The sequence below is a fragment of the Gorilla gorilla genome, chromosome 2 (assembly GCF_029281585.2).
Source record: "Gorilla gorilla gorilla isolate KB3781 chromosome 2, NHGRI_mGorGor1-v2.1_pri, whole genome shotgun sequence".
NCBI lineage: Eukaryota > Metazoa > Chordata > Mammalia > Primates > Hominidae > Gorilla > Gorilla gorilla.
The window spans coordinates 188191240-188209296 of NC_086017.1; the positions used below are offsets into that span (position 1 = coordinate 188191240).

General features: G+C 37.2%; 1 protein-coding gene across 8 annotated transcripts in view; it reads right to left on the reverse strand.

Moving 5' to 3' along the window:
- Positions 1–18057, reverse strand: part of TBL1XR1 (TBL1X/Y related 1) — a 173460-nt gene that overhangs the window by 53653 nt on the left and 101750 nt on the right. The window contains exon 1 of one of the 8 annotated variants that reach the window (XM_055381792.2): positions 5462–5576. The exons of the other annotated variants lie outside the window; for them this stretch is intronic. The gene's annotated coding sequence lies outside the window, so the exon portion shown is untranslated. Of the gene's footprint in view, positions 1–5461; positions 5577–18057 lie in introns of those variants that run through there. 8 annotated transcript variants of the gene reach the window in all.

Sequence of the window (18057 nt, forward strand, 5' to 3'; positions counted from 1 at the left end):
CATAAGATAGGGTTTTCCTTCTTTCCAAAATCCTTGTGTATGAGCCATGATCAACCTCTTTGCCAACAAGAAGCCTAAGCCTAGGGAAAAATGTGAGTAAGCACAGCTCTCCCTACGCTTCTATCAACCCTTTCCCTAGATCAACCTTTTTCTTACCAACCACCTCAAAATCGGGCACTATTTCACTAATTAAACTCTCTGCCTTGACAACTTCCTCATCCCCACCTTCTCCTGAGCCTGAAATCTGATCCCCGGCATTCTAACATCAACAGAGCCCACTGCCCTTTTCAAACAGACTTATATTCCAAGTTTTCTATGCTACCTCCCCAACCCTCACCGCCACCAAGTATATTTCATTCCTTAAAGCCAGGTAGGTGACAGGCTGAACAACCTAATATAACAAAATGTTAATGAATAATATCTTAATGTTTTGCTTTCCAAGGAACTTACTTATATCACAATAAAGACATAAATACATTTTAACTCAATCTTTCTCAAACTTGAGTAATATCAAGTACCTTAATATTTCTGAAACATGTGAAGGTGAACACCATGCACAACACGGTTTAGGAATTTGTGGTTTATCCATTCTGATAATCTGTACAAAATGTAATGATGTAAGAGAACAGCCCCAAAGACCACAAAGTACTCTCAAAATCCACATGTCCTTCTGCATCAGTTTCCCAGAGCTACTGTGATAGCTACAACAAACTGGGCCACTTAAAATTACAACAGAAACTAATTGCTCATAGTTCTATGGCTAGAAGCCCGAAGTGAACTGTGTTGGCAGTGCCACGATCCCTCCAACGGAAAAGAGAGTCGTTCTATCCATCTTCCAGCTTCTGTAGCACCCGGCATTCCTTGGCTTGTAGCAGCAAAATTCGTCTCTGCCTCCATTTTCACATGGCCACCTTGCTTTGTGTCTGAGTCTTTACGTGGCATTCTCCTCTTTGTGTGTTGTCTGTGTCCAAATTTCCCTCTTTTTATAAAAACACCAGTCATACCGGAATAGGGCCCATGCCAATAACGTCATCTTAACTTGATTTACAAAGATCTTATTTCCATTCCAAATAAGTCACATTCACAGGTACTGGGAGTTTGCACCTCAACATATCTTTGTGGGGACACAATTCATAATATCTTCTAGCTTTCGAAACTTCCCTACTAATCAGTATAGTGTGGTTCAATACAGATTTCCAGCTTAGAAAGAACTAACTCAAGTATATTTCACTTTTTCAGGCTGAAAAAGTAACAGATTTGAAGGTATGTTTCCCAATCTAAATAGACAGACCCCTCCTCCTGCATCTAGTTAGCAGTTAGACTACTCATTACACAATAAAAGTTAAAAAATAAGCTAGCCTCAAGCTAATTTCTTCCTGCCTTGGCTGCCAAACTTCTATTTAAAGGTGCTTTCTAGCAAAGTTCTAAATTAGCGTGACAATAAAGTACCATAAACTAAGAGGCTTAGAACAACAGAAATTTATTGTCTTATAGAAGTCCAAAATCAAGGTGTTCACAGGGCCGCATTCCCTCTGAAGGTGTGCTAAGGAGGGGTCTGTTCCACGCCTCTCTCCTAGCTTCCTTGGTGTCTTAGTCTGTTTGGGGCTACCGGAAAAAAAACAAAGAACAAAAAACAAAAAAACAAAATACAACAAAAAATACCTTAGACGGAAGTTTTTTCTCACAGTTCTGGAGGCTGTGAAGTGCCTAGTGAAGGCTCTCTGCTTCATAAATGGTGCCTTCTGGCCGTGTCCTCCTCATACTGTTTAAGGAGCCTGGGGGTTCCCTTCAACTTCTTTTATAAGGTCACAATTCTATTCACTGAGGGCAAAGCCCTTATGTCTTAAGCACTCCCAAAAAAGCCACCTCTTAATACCACTGCAATGGAGATCAGGTTTCAACATAAATTTTGGAGGGACAAATTCGGACCATAGAGCTTGGCTTGTAGATGCATCACTCTAGTCACTTTGCCATGTTCTCCCTGTGTCTTCACGCTGTTCTCCCTCTATATGTGCCCAAATTTTCTCTTTTTTATAAGGACTCCAATCATAAGGTATTACGATCTACCTAAATGATCCCATTTTAACTTAAGTATCTCTATAAGGACCCTATTTCCAAGTAAGATTACATCCTGAGGTACTGGAGGTTAGGACTCCAACTTACGAATTTAGGAGGATACGATTCAATCTATAACAGTCACACTAAGCTGAGAAAGCCTGGGATGACAAATACAGATTCCATCATTTGCCCCTTCCATGCTGTAGAAGACAGGTACAGACAAGGGTAACAAAAGCCTTTTCTTCTTACCTTCAGTCATCTCTCTACCTTGGTTATCAGAGAATCCCCTTAAAACAAAAAACAAAACCAACCCTAATAATGGTAACTATGATGGCATCAACACATGGGAAGAATCAATTTAAGTGGCTGTAGAGGTTGAATGTATTACTGGTTCAGAATTTAAGCATTCTTTTTTCCTGAAATAGAGTTATTCATCCCTATCCCAACAACTTGGATCTTGGCTACGTGACCTCATTTGGCCAGTGGAATTCCAGATGATGTGATACACACTATATCCAATCACAAGATTTAAGAGACATTACAAGTGTCTGCCAGCTCTCTTGCTCAACGAGCATGTCCTATATGGGGTCTACTTCAACAGCTTGGCTCTCCAAATGAGCAGACAACTGGAAGAGAGCCACAGTCAACCCACCTTATCTACATACAAAATGAATGAGAAAGAACCTTTTAGTATTGTAAACCAGCAAAACTGTCTACTAACAACACTAACACACCTTACAACAGTACTTTCGCTGCATACATCTCTAGGGAATATAATCTAAGAACAAAAAAGAACCACAAAGAAATTTTAAACTGCTTTCGGTAGTCTTATAATAATAGTTTTATTAGTATTATTAACTTGAAACTTTTTATAAATATAGAGCAGGTAAGAAACTATGTTAAATCCATCATAAAACAAAATTTTCAGAAGGGAAAAAATACTTAACTTTTACTTTAGATCTCACCTGAAAATGAGGGACTTTTGGTGAGATGGAGTCCTTGAGGAAAAGGGAAAATAACTTATATTCACATAATACAAATGAAGCTTTAAAAATCTACACGTTCTAAAATGTATCCAACACCTCTTACAGCCACGTCTCTCTTTCTACAGTACCTATCACCTGTATTATTACCACAGCCTAAGAGTCTCCTAAGTTCTCCATTCTATGGTTCCAAAGTACCTATCTAGCCATACGGTACCACCTTTAAATGCACTTTACTCTTCAAGTGAGTATACTGGTATCATTCTAACATGTCCCACAAATTTCCACTTTTCTGCTTTTAGTTCTGTTTTAACTGCACTTGTTGAAATTTGTCTATTCTTCTTCAAATATTATCTCTTTATGATACCTATTCAAATATCAACATTAAAGATGTCTGGCTACTTTCCTCCTGTACCCCTAAGTGCGGTTTTATTGCTCTTCTCAAAACTGGACAACAGTAAAAAGATTATTAGACCAGAAGTCAGAACGTTGACATTTTCTTTTTGATGCTACTGGCTTTTGACATCAAGGCATTACATCAAGTCATTTTAACTTCCCGGAGCCCCAGTTTCTTCAACTGTGAAAGAGAATAAAACCTAATCTATACACCTCACAGGTGGGAATGCATGGAAAAGCCATTTATAACCCACTAAGTGTTAACATTATTATGATGTCACCTTTTAATATGCATATTTTTTCAACCACTACCAAATTATAAGCATTTAAAAAGCAGTCTGTCATGATCTGGTTTCTCTTCAGAATGAATAAATCTTTTGCCTGTTGTAACAAAACAAATCAGCAGCCTGTATCTCATAAGGCACCTAAAACATTATTCAAATATATTTTTAAACTTTCATAAATAATAAAACATAGCTCTCATGCTCCAGCATATAAAATATAATTCGGCTGAGTGCATGGCTCACACGTGTCATTCCAGCACTTTGGGGGGCAGAGGCGGGAGGATCACTTGAGCCCTGGGCAACATAGGGAGACCCAGTATCTACAAAAAAAAAAAAAAAAAATTGGTTTTAATTAGCCAGGTATGGTGGCATGAACCGTAATCCCAGCAGCTACTTGGGAGGCTGAGGTGGGAGGATCACTTGGGCCCAGGAGTTTGAGGCTGTAGTGAGCTATGATTATAACACCACTGCACTCCAGCTGGGGCGAAAGAGTGAGACCCCCACCTCAAAAAAAAAAAATAAAGTATAATTCAAGCAGTATTTACACACAGTTTTGCCTTGATTAAAATAAAACAATATCGGCTGGGTGCGGTGGCTCACGTCTGTAATCCCAAAACTATGGGAGGCCAAGGCGGACAGATCACGAGGTCAGGAGATTGAGACCATCCTGGCTAACACGGTGAAACCCCGTCTCTACTAAAAAAAAAATACAAAAAATTAGCCGAGCATGGTGGCGGGCGCCTGTAGTCCCAGCTACTCGGGAGGCTGAGGCAGGAGAATGGCGTGAACCCGGGAGGCAGAGCTTGCAGTGAGCTGAGATTGCACCACTGCACTCCAGCCTGGGCAACGGAGTGAGACTCCGTCTCAAAAGAAAAAAAAATTGCTAGGGACTTCTCAAAAGGACACAGAAGCCAACTTGAGTACCGATACAGAAAACAATGCAATAACCTAAAACATAAATCTGCGTAAATCCATGCATTCATAGCATAGCTTATTTTAATGGCAGTTACATCACACTGTTGGCTGATTATTTCTTGGGATGTCGGTATTTCACAAAAAAAATGTCGGCCGGGTGCGGTGACTCACACCTGTAATCCCAGCACTTTGGAAGGCCGAGGTGGGTGGATCCCGAGGTCAGGAGATCGAGACCATCCTGGCTAACACGGTGAAACCCCGTCTCCACTAAAAAAATACAAAAAATTAGTCGGGCGTGGTGGCAGGCGCCTGTAGTCCCAGCTACTCGGGAGGCTGAAGCAGGAGAATGGCGTGAACTCGGGAGGTGGAGCTTGCAGTGAGCGAAGATCACAACACTGCACTCCAGCCTGGGCGACGGAGCAAGACTCCATTTAAAAAAAAAAAAAAAAATTTGTATCTAGTATTATAGCTGCTTAGATCTTATCCACACTCTTGGACTTATTTGTAATTTTTTAAATCTAAATGTAACACTCTACAAATAATTCCTGTTATAAATTTTAATCGACTGTTGCTACAGTGCGTGATAAAGTGGCAGTCATCATTGGTAAGAAACCCTCTGAAAGTTTAACTCTTAAAAATAATAGTCAAACGTCAAGAAGAGGTAGCAGCAAAATAAAAAAGTGTCACAAGTAATTGGGTCTATATAATCAATTAAAATAAATATGGGTAGAAAAGGAAAATAAGAGTTAGACAGGAATGAGGAGTAGTGACTAATGAGGGTAGCAAATCACTTTATGTGTTTAAAAAAAAAAAAAAAAAGCTCACCCTGTATGTGATGTTGCTGAGTTCCATAAAGACAAATATCAGGCCGCATGATGTAATAGAAAGAGTCCTGGACTGAGTCAGGAGACCTCTGTTCTAGTCCAAGGCCTCAGTTTCCTCATCTGTAAAATGAGGGTACTGAATTAGATAATCTGAAAGGGCTCCTCTAGCTTTAACACTGAGTGATCCTAAAGATGAATTTAGGAAGAATCAATCAAATGTAAGATTTCTGTTAACAGTAAGGTTTAACTGTTAACACCGGAAACAGCAGTAGGGAACAAGGTTGAAAATAATTTTCATAAGGACATAATTATGTCCTCAATAAAAAGGACATACACAAAATTTTAAATTGCAAAAAGCAATTGCTTTCTAACTTTTAACTGCTAGAAAGATTTTTAGAATATATCAGCCTTAGTAACATTATCAGGCTTTATCATTAACATCTAAGCTGAATTAGTAATGAGTAACCCAAATTATGGCCCGAAAAGACCTATTCACCTTTGGCCAGACTGCCCAAGTAAATCTAGAAAATAGTACACCTTTGGGCTACTACTTACTTTAAGTGATAAAGTGCCCATAACTGCCCCTGATTAAATAACTGAACAAAGAATAAAATGACAAGAAAAATGATTAGAGTAAATTAAACTATTTAAATTTAACATGCAATAAAACAACAAGTATGCTTGTGATATCCTTCTGTGTTAATGAGCATATTTTCCCTACTCATAATACTTTTTTCTGGTTCTCTCAAAACAGAAATCTGGCTTCTCCTTCTGACAATAAAGCTAACTGAAAGAAAAAATATGTATTTTTTTCAGTGACACACAGAAACATTTTTTTAAAAGAGTGTCTCCATGTTTAAGTTTTCTATACTGAAAGAAATCAAACATCTATCAGTAACAATAGGTCCTGGTACCTCAAAAACTGTGGTTTTCTAACTAAATTACCTAAATATAATTAACTGCCTGGTTCTAGCAAATCCTCCAGGGTCTGACAAACTTAACAACTAGCTTTAAGTTCAAAGATCAGCTGATGTTCTACTTTATATTTATTTGTTCCTTTATACTTCATTGCTTATGTTGATGCTAAGGTTCTTACCTGGCAGACTTAACACTTCAAGGATATGAGAACCAGTAAACATATCTCTACAATCAAGAAAATCTTAGAAATCAACTTTTAAAGGATGTAAAGATATGATGAAACATTCATATGGAAAAAGCTTGTTTTTAAAAGTTTTTCTTAAATGCAAATTACCTAAAGCGATTATAAAATAACTTGACACACATGCAAGTCCACTACTTAGTCATTTGAACATTTCACCTTGGCAATACATAGTATCTCCTAATACGACATTCAGAATCGTTAATAAGATTTCTCTCTTGTTCTTGGCCAGTCTTAAGATGGATGTAATATCAATGTGTCTCTGTGATAGAAATCTTTGAAGCAAAACTTTCATTTACATGAAATTTATTTTTCATTTTGATTCTGGTATTATGATGGCAAATAACAGAAATCACATGGATATACAGATAACTCTTTAGAGTTCTATTTTGATCATGAGCTGTTTTCAGCAATTTTATCCATCTATCTTACCTTGTCCATCATTTTTTTCAGAGACTTAAACATTCAGATATTTAATAACAGGTGGGTTGTGGTGGCTCACACCTTTAATACCAGCACTCTGGGAGGCTGAGAGAGAAGAATCATTTGAGCCCAGGAGTTCTACACCAGCCTGGGCAACATAACAAGACCTAATCTCTACAAAGAGTTTTAAAAATTAGTGCATGCCTGTAGTCCTAACTACTCAGGAGGGTGGGGTGGGAGGATCACTTGAAACCAGGAGGTTGAGGCTGCAGTATGCCATGAGTGCGCTGCATGCACTCCAGCCTGACTAGATAAGGCAAGACCCTGACTTCAAAAAAAAAAAAAAAAAAGATATTTAATAATGAAAATACAACTACTAATTATAAGATACAATTCGTATTGTCTTTAGTCAGTATAATTACAGTATTGTATATATAATATAGTATATATATTACAATATATATAATACATATAGTATTGTCTTTAGTCAGTATTATATAGACGTAAATCAGCTCCTGCAAAAATTTAAGTCTAACTGAACTATTGTTTCTGTTTGGGTAAAATATTCTCCTCTAGGAAGACACTGGTACTAAAATTAGAAGTTAAGGAGAATTTGATGTTTAAATAACTAGCTGGTACACAGTGTGAAACCCCCTTGATTGTTCACCACTAAATTTCTATCTGGAAGGCATGAACACACATTTGTAATTCTACCATCTCCAAAGTCAGCATACAACACAATTTTCTCTAAGACCAAAATGCCTCATTTAGGTATCAGTAATATAGAATTCTTACAACAAAATGGCTACAGCTAGGCACAACATAGCACTTTTACTTTGAGAAAGTTATCATATATACAAATGGTGATTTAAACAAAAAAATTATTGCAGTATATTTGGAGTGATAAAAAGACAAAAGACCAAAAAAGAAGTCCAAATTTTTAGTTGCTAGAAAAATATCAAACCCTTATAACATCAAGTAATTTCATGTTATGTTCTAAAATGAATTTAAAATTGAGGTGCTTCAAAAAAAAATACCAGAGAAAATAAATTTAAAAATCTTATATCTTGTAATTACAAATTATATTTTGATACTAATATTTTACTTTTCTCTCATCCCCACTCACAATTTAATCTGATACATATATTTAAAAATTGAGCCTATCAGAATAACTATCAGAATAACTTTCCTAACAGCAAATTAACAGAGGCCAGAAAATGAACTGGTATTTGTAACAGTTATGCGTAACACTAGATGTTACAGCACTGAATTTTAATACAACCATACTTGTCTCTCAAAACTTTATGAAAGAACCATAAAATCCTGTCACAGTGCTTTTTAATCCAACAACTCCCTAACAGACCATTACTAAATTTCTAAGATAGAGATTATATATATATATATATGAGACAGAGTCTTGCTGTGTCGCCCAGGCTGACGGGCAGTGGCACCATCTGGGCTCACTGCAAGCTCCACCTCCCAGGTTCACTCCATTTTCCTGCCTCAGCCTCTGGAGTAGCTGGGACTACAGGCGACCACCACCACATCCAGCTAATTTCTTCTGTATCTTTTAGTAGAGACGCGGTTTCAACGTGTTAGCCAGGATGGTCTCGATCTCCTGACCTCGTGATCCATCCGTCTCGGCCTCCAAAGAGATATTTTAAAATAAATTCTAATCAATCCAATCTCGCTAATAATTCCACAATAAAAAATCATACAGCATTTTTTTTTTGAAAAATAAATACAACACACTGAAAAAAGTGTCCTAAGCCATAATCCATAAATGACTATTGGTCAATTAAGAGAGTGGAAACAAACTCTTAATAATTTCCTCCCATAGCATTTTCAAAAACCTGTTTGAAATTACCAATTCCATGAATTCCATCTCCTATTAATCATACTTGAATCTGAGCACAGTCTAATTATGTATCCATCCCCTCCAAATGTATGTATTAGAAATGACCTTAGTCTTTGCTACATCATTTTGAAATGATCAAGTTAGTATGTATGTTTTGTCTTCTTGCTTTTATTTATTCATATTTCTCTATCTTTCTGCATCATAAGCAGGTCACAGCTTAATGCACAGGCAGAAAAATGTCACCGATGAGCTCTTTAAACTATTTTCAAATTTAAAGAAATCAATTTTGATGAATGCCATAAAAAACAACATATTAACAGGAACCTGACCTTCGAGAAATACCATTCACTGGTCTCTATTTTATCTTAACATTTTACTATGAAAATTTTCAAACATATAGAAAAAAATGAATATCCACATAGCTACCACCTACAATTTAAAATTAACATTTCCTCATATTTGTTGTTAATACATCTATTCAAAGAACTTGCAGTCATCAGTATACTTCTATAAATACTGCAACTTGCCCATCAAGTAATGGGTTTTTTTTTGTTTTTGTTTTTGTTTTTTTAAAGGAAAAACTTGGCCAAGCATGGTGGCTCACGCCTGTAATCCCAGCACTTTGGGAAGCTGAGGTGGGTGGATCACGAGGTCAGGAGTTCGAGATCAGCCTGGCCAACATGGTGAAACCCCATCTCTACTAAAAATACAAAAATTAGCTGGGCGTGGTGGCGGGCACCTGTAATCCCGGCTACTTGGGAGGCTGAGGCAGAAGAATCGTTTGAACCCAGGAGGCGGAGGCTGCAGTGAGCCCAGATTGCCCCACTGCACTCCAGCCTGGGAGACAGGGCGAGACTCCGTCTCAAAAAAAAAAAAAAGAAAAAAGAAAAGGAAAGAAAAAACTTATACAAAATACAATGGACATATACTGGCTATATCATTCAGTAAGTTTTAACAAACGTATGTACCTGAGTAACGTAAATCCCTAACAGAATACAGAACATTGCCAACGCCTTAGAAAGCTGCCACATGCAATTCCCCACTTAATCCCTGTCCTCACCACTCATTCCTACCACCTGCCAACCTCTTCTTCTTTCCCCTTCATAACTTCGTTTTGGCTGTCCCACCCCACATGCACAATAGATGAGGTCTGTCTGGTTTTAGGATATACGTAGAATCACATATGATGGCTTGTTTTGTGAAGACTACATTCAGTCAGCATAATGTTTCAGAGATTAATCCAAGTTGCTGCAGACATCAATGCCTTGGTTCCTTCCTATTCCTTAGGAGTATTCCATTGTACACATACAGCAACTTGATAATCCTTTTCCTTGGTTTATAGATACCTGAACTGTTACCAGTTTAGGGGTCAACCCCATATTTTAGCAGAGTTTATAAATCACATTTGGTACTCCACCTTTATGGGTATTTTCTTCCTGGATTTCCTCCTTCCCTGTGCTGGACCCCATTACTCTGCAGTGCAACGTTAGTTCTGAACAATTCTCTAATTCCTCTGCCAACGGGAACCTGTCCTCAGGCAAAGATCCGTCAATAACAGGAAACTCCAATGCCATTCTCTTAAGAATCCAATCTGGTCTGACTTCTGAAACAGGTTTGTTCTATGGTGTCCTCATAATGTTTGTTTTTCATATGTTGTCCAGAAATTGTAGTTACTATTTGTTGGGAGCATTTGTTCCATAGCAGCCACTACTCCATTTGTGGAATTATAACTCTCTACTATTCTTCTGAGCACACTTGTTCAACACTGTAATTGGCCTACTTTTTTGGTGTTCCCCCCAACTTTTACCAGCTAGATTGAGCCAGTTTCTTTCAATCAAAAAAGCCAAACTAAATCAGAAAAAACGAGGCCTCCAGGAACTGAAAAGCATAAGAATAAATCCCTAAGAGAGAGCTGAAGTGGATCCTGCAATTCTTCCTATGAACCAACACAAGTTCCAAATTCATCCCAAGATGTGCATGTGGAACATACCCAAAGAAGCACTACAAAGGTCTTGAGAACTGAAGACACAAATCACCTTCAGGTTCCATACTAACTCCTGAGAGGCTCAATCAGGAAGCAGACTCATAGTAGCTTAGCAAAGACTTTGAAAACTGAACTGACATTGGAACCACTGCCCATGGGTGCCACAGAACTTGGGAGTCTGAGCCTATCAATGTTAATTGCTTGCTTTCATTTAAAAACAACATTCTCCAGGAAGGGTACAGATGAAGAAAATCTGATCATTCTCAAAGGAAAAGACAATAACAGATATTAATCCTGAGATGATCCAGGTGTCAGAATTCTCAAAGATGCCTATGAAGGGACAGGAAACACAAGTTCTCAGAAGTAGACACTATAAAAAAAGTTTCTAAATGAAAACTTTATGACTGAAAAAATATGGGAAAAAATTCTAAGGCAATAGGATGTATAGAAAAATGATAGCAAACACTATGATCTTCCTGAATAAGAGATTACACATAGATGACAATAAAATTCTGTTTTAATAAAAGAAAATTTTCCCAAAATAACAAATATCTTTAGCTCTCAAAAGTAATGAACAAATCTAGAGACCTGTCATCAAGGTGCTTTCAATCCTATTATTCTATGGGTGCCTGAGGTCCACCAAAAACTCTCACGATTCACCTCTACACAATCTGTTACACAAAATTTAAAAGAATGCTGGAGTGCAAATGAGATAATGGTTCAATTCTTGGTTCTGTAACTATGACAAAGTATATGATATGGAATCACTTCTCTAAACATTAGTTCTTCATTTGTAAAATGAGAACTAAACAAGAGAACTTACTTAGCTTTGTAACACAGTCCCAATATCTAATTTTAGGAACCCTCAGAAAGTCATTCCAGTCTCCCCAGATATTAGCACTAGCCAAGTCCACACACGTAAGTTTTAAATTATCTAGTAGCCACATGAAAAAGTTAAAAAGAAACAGGCAGAATTTATTCTAATAATAATATTTTATGTAACCCAATATATCTGGAATATTATTTCTTATAATCAATATTTTAAAATTGAGATATTTTACTTTAAAAAATTAAGTCTTCAAAATCCAGCATGCATTTTACATTTACAGCACATCTCAATTCTGACTAGTCTTATTTCCAAGTGTTCAACAGCTACGTATTTCTAGTGGTTATCATACCGGGTAAGTCTAAATACAGACGTGAAACGGTGGGGGAGGGGAGCCAATAGCAAAGAAGGGCCAAGGTGTCTCAATATGGGTAGTCTGTCTTACATACATACACACACAAGCTGTATGTTCAGGGGGTAATGAAAGTGTCTGCTCTGTTACATGACATGGGGTTGGAGCAACGGAAGTCTCTTTTCTGAAATAAATTTTCATCTCTCTACTATAATTAGAGCCCACAATTTTTTTTAAGAAAAATAATGGTTTTCTCACCAATGAAACAGATATTAACAACTTTACATGGTTATAACAATATTTAAGTAAGATAACTACTCTCTATCACGAAACATATACAGTTGACCCTTGTACAAAGCAGGAGTTAGGGTTTTATCAACCCACCCAATCAAAAATCCACATATAACTTCCGACTTCCCAAAAACCTAACTACTAACAACCTAGTTATGACCAGAAGTCTTACTAGTAACATAAACACACACACCTTACATGTTGTAGCTGTTAGATGTTGTATTCTTACAATAAAGAAGCTAGAGAAAAGGTTATTTAAAAAATCATATGGAAAATATATTTACCATTCATTAAATGGAAGTGAATCATCCTGAAGGTCCTCATCCTCTTCACAAGGCTGAGGAGAAGTTGGTTTTGCTGTCTGAGGGGTGGGAGAGGTAGAAGAGGTGGAAGGACAGACAGGCAGAAAGGCAGGCATACTAGATGCAACTTTACTTTTAAAAAAAACCAAGTAGAAGTGAACCCACATAGTCCACACCTGTGTTGTTCAAGGGTCAACTATACTAACCCTTCCATTTTGGGGTTGATTTTTACTTACTTTTTTATTTAAAAAAAAAAAATTAAACTAATCAAAATGGTTTTTGGCATTTTTCTCTTACATGTTTAAAGTACCTCTATGTAATCTGTTCTATAATCATAAGCCCTTAGGCTCTAAGTCACTTTTTAAAACAATATCAGGTTGTAATAAACTCAAAATGATCCCAATAAACATCTGACAGGAAATGAAGGCCTAACATATAGAGGGTTGTGAATTAAGAACTTTAGCATTCCAACCTTTTTGTTTTAAAAACTCTCCTTACAGGTGCTAGTAAATCATAGGAAAAGAGAGAAAATAGGCATGGTGAAGGATTTCTGTTTCTATGAACCAGGATTAAAATCAAAAGATATAACTAAAATTAACTGGCTTAAGAAAAAGGACAGAAGTTGAAGAAGCAAACAAACAGAACCTGTATGAAACTAGAAGTTCCTGTCCTTTACACACTAACTTTAGCATGTTAATTTCTGTCTCAAGCAAAAATTTTTTTTTTTAATCATGCAATCTTATCCACTGGACGGATGGATGAATGAAAGGAAAAAAGAATGGGGGGCGGGGAGTCTTCAAATGGCTTCAATACACCATTGAAATAAGAAATGGCCTTCAGTTTCCAATTTTATGGCTATATGGGACCATGCTGTCCAACCCCAAACAGTCAAAATCTAGTAAGACCAAATTTAATATAGTACACCCAAAGAAAATTAGGAAAACTTAAAAATAAGCCAGATAATATTCAGTGATGGGACACCTTTTGTTTTAACATTATGGTGTTAAAACATCTATCCCTCTATTGTGGGTGTATGTCCTTGCTCTCACACTACTCTGTGTTTCTCGAGATAAGACAGCTAGTATTTTATTCCTGAATAGTGCCTACACTGAGAATTTATAGAAAGGACAGCAAAATTACTTGAAACATGAAAAATGTTTTAAAATGAAAATAGTAATTCACCATAACAAGTTCTATCACAGTTAATATAAATTGAGCACCCCAATCTAAAAATTCAAAATCTAGAATGTTCCAAAATCTGCAATTTTTGGAGCAGTGACATGACGCCATGAGCAGAAGATTCCACACTTGATCTCATATGACAAGTCACAGTCAAAACTCTGGTTCATGCACAAAATTATTTAAAATACTGTATAAAACTGCCCTCAGGCTATATATATATAAGGAGTATATGAAACATAAATGAACTTCGTGTTTAGACTTGGATCCTATCCCCAAGATATCTCATTATAGATATGCAAATATTCCGAAATCCAAGTAAATATGAAATCTGAAATACTCTGGTCCTAAGCATTTTGGATAACCAATGCGCAACCTGTGTAAAGATTAAATCCATGTAAGAAGCCAAGCTTTCTCTGCCTTTCACGTGATACCACAGTCTTTCACAGCTTCCATTTTAGGCTCAGTTATTTCAGCCTCTAATGACAAAGATACAAGGAATCAGTTAAATATAACTCCAATTTGTGTGTGCTCTGCTTTTCTTCATTTGTTTAAAAAGAAAAGAAAAGAAAAGCCTAGAGACTAAGAGGTGTTCAATGTAACCCTCTTACTATTGATTTGGGAATCAGCTCTCCAGAGGCATACGTTCTCAACCAAATGAAAATGGTTCACACAATATCATGCGACAATCTCCTTCCTTCTTCACATTTAATAATACCAGTTCCTAATCATGATGGTAAAAGATTAAAAATGAAAGTAACAATGAACTTTCCTACAGTAAATAGAACAAATTAATTTATGGATGCTACATTTATAAGTAGGTAATAATCATTGACTCCTCGCTATGTACCACACTCTTTCTCGGCAGCGACCTGTTGGCAGGGTCACAACTCCTTGGGGTCTTGTCTTCAGTCTGGCAAGTCATAACTTCTTTCAGTATTTTAAGAATAATCAAGTTCTGAGAGAAGACATGTTAACAAAATACAGCAGGGTGGTTTATGAGTGAAAGAGGTGATTTACTAATTACACTGAGAAATGTACCTGTCAGTAGACCAGAATATTCATCGATGCAGAAGAGGCCAGCAGGGCCCAGCCCACATTCCCTCATCACTCAACTTTCCCAAGCAGCTGGGTAGCTTTTTACTGCAAAGCACCCTGAGGCCAAACAGCAGGTCAGGAGCTGCTGCCCTGCCCTCCGCAAAGCCTAACTGCCTAACTCCCCGACTAAGGAATGGGGGTTAGTGGACAAATTACCCGAGGTTCCTTGCCCCTTAGGTGGAAAAAGAGACATGTTCTACACTGTCCCCGAGGATGCCACATGATTTGAGTCCAACTGAACAAAAAAATTAGTCTTTCAGGCAGTCGGTATCAGCCTCCTTTTCCCTTTCTGGCTTCTCCACAGGAACTTTCTAGATCCACCTTTCCAATAAAGGGTTATAATCAAGGGTGTGGTTCCTCAAGAATCAAACCTAAGAGAACTGCTCAGCATCATTCTATTCTTTGTGGAAGAGTCCTGTTGTTAAACCAAATTAATTTTTAGAAGTTGTGGGATGACTATACAAACTGAACAAGACGAAATAGAAGGGCTCAGGGGATTGATCGACACAGTTGGCAGACTTTTCTGGAAAATAAGAATCTATCTTTGGAACAGTTCAAAGAAAAAGATATGCAAACAGTTCTAAAATAAACTAGCAAACAGTTATAAAATAAATGAAAAGATGCAAATTAGAACCATAGTGAAATACTATTTCTCACCTATCAGATTAAAAGACATATATGTATCAAAAAAGACATCATATATACTGTCTGCTAATGGGGAAAGAGGGAACGTCGTATATTGCTGGAAGGAACATAAGATGGCATAATGCTTTACAGAAGGAAATTTTGCAAATTGACATGCACATTTCATGCTCCTATCTAAAAACTTCCACTCTTGAAACAGCTATCTGTGTAATGGAGTAGAATGCAGCTGTAAAACAATGAATAAAGACTATCTCTATGTCCTGCTATGAAGTGATCTCCAGAATATTTAAGAATACCCATGGATTTGTTTACATTTGAGCAAGAAAAACCAAAAATAGTTTGATTTTTAAAACTTGGTTACTTACAAAAGGAGGAAGTAAGAATGTATCTCACTTTGAAGTGATATAAATGTTTCCTATGATTATAAAACAAAATAAAAACAAATATTTTTAAATTCTAAATACTAAAAATAAAATGAAACAAATTGGCCTGGCCCCAGCATAGTGGCTCAGGCCTGTAATCCCAGCAACTTTGGCAGGCTGAGGCCAGGAGGATTGCTTGAGCCCAGGAGTTCAAGACCAGCCTGGTCAACACAGCAAGACACTGTCTCTACTAAAAAAAAAAAAAAAAAAAAAAAAAAAAAAGTCAGCCGGGTGCGGTGGCTCACATCCGTAATCAAGACACTTTGGGAGGCTGAGGCAGGTGGTTCACGAGGTCAGGAGACAGAGACCATCCCGGACAACATGGTGAAACCCCGTCTCTATTAAAAATGCAAAAATTAGCTGGGCATAGTGGCACGCACCTGTAGTCCCAGTTGCCCAGGTGGCCAAGGCAAGAGAATCACTTGAACAATTGATGAGGCGGAGGTTGCAGTGAGCCAAGATCACGCCACTGCACTCCAGCTGGGCGACAGAGCGAGACTCCGTCTCAAAATAAAATAAAATAGAAGTTAAAACAATTAGCCAGGTATGGTGGCACGCACCTGTGGTCCCAGCTACTTTGGGAGGCTGAGGTGGGAGAATCAATTGAGCCCAGAAGGTCAGGGCTGCAGTGAATCATGATCAGGCCACTGCACTCCTAGCTGGGTGACTGAGTGACACCCTGCTGAAAAGAAGAAAAGAAAGAAAAAGAAAAGAGGGAGAGGGGAAGGGAAGAAGAAAAGGGGAATGGGAGCAGGAATTGGGGAGATAGGGGAGGGGAAGGACAAGCTGACCCAACTATATATCAAATTGGAGGTGGGCAGGGGGGCAGATTACACATGAGGACTTACTTTAAAACGTAATACTTAGCTGTAATCCCACTGAGACGTGGACAAAAAGAGAAAAATGAAAACAACAGTCACTACTCATACTGGTTAAATATACATTTATAAATATAAAAATATGTATAATTTTATATTATGTTTATTTTCTACATTTACATGTACTTAAAGTACTTATAAAGTACATGTACTTTATATGTCATTTATACTCTACTTTTGTTTAATACATCATTTTCTATTATGTTTACATATTAACTATTGCATATTATATAACATAAATATATAAATATTCTTTTTCACTAAAAGGAATCAGGACTTCTTAGAGACATAGCTGATCTGAGGACCAATGAAGGACATGTACAAGATGAGCTTTGGCCAACATCTTGTTTTGTCAGAAAGCAAGGAAGCTACCAGAGAGGCAATACTAGAGTCATGTCAGAAAAGACTCAGAAGTCAACTTGAAAAGGCTCTTTTGGCCAAGGGAATGACATCAATAAGAATACAAACTACAGTGCAATAAAACATATCAAATGCTTAAATCCACACGCTCACAATAACTCAAAAAAATCCTCACTTGTTACCTAGAAAGGTATTCAAGAATCCTAGAAAGGCTTCCAGGAAACAACTCAGTACTTTGAAAACTGGTAAATAAAAGAAAGAATCATGCATTTCATATGCCTTTCCTGTGCAATCTGTGCCACAAAGTAACGAAATATCTGTTGGGGAAAGTTTCTCTTTATAGAAATGTTACACATAATAAAAGCTTGATATAATTGAATATGAACATTCTCATTGCCCTCATGGAAATAATGGTTCTAGGAATGATCATCAATGTCGCCTACTGTCAGGAATAAAAAACAAACATTGGGTGCTTCTTTATGCAAGCATACACTAAGTGTCCTTTATCTAAAACGATTGGGACTACAAGTGCTTCAGATTTTGAAATATCTGCAGTATAACGGTTTAGCACTCCCATTGTGAAAATGTGAAATCCAAAATGCTCCAATGAGTATTTCCTTTGAGTGTTGTGTTAGTGCTCAAAAAATTTCAGATGTTGGAGCATTTCAGATTAGAGGTATTCCATCTATACTTAGCACCACCTGTGAAATATTCTGCCACCCCATCCTCCCAAACTAATAAAGGAAAAAACCTAAATTAAGATTAATCTTAATTCATTAGATGAAGCCTTTAGCTATAACCACCAATTTACAGAAAATAT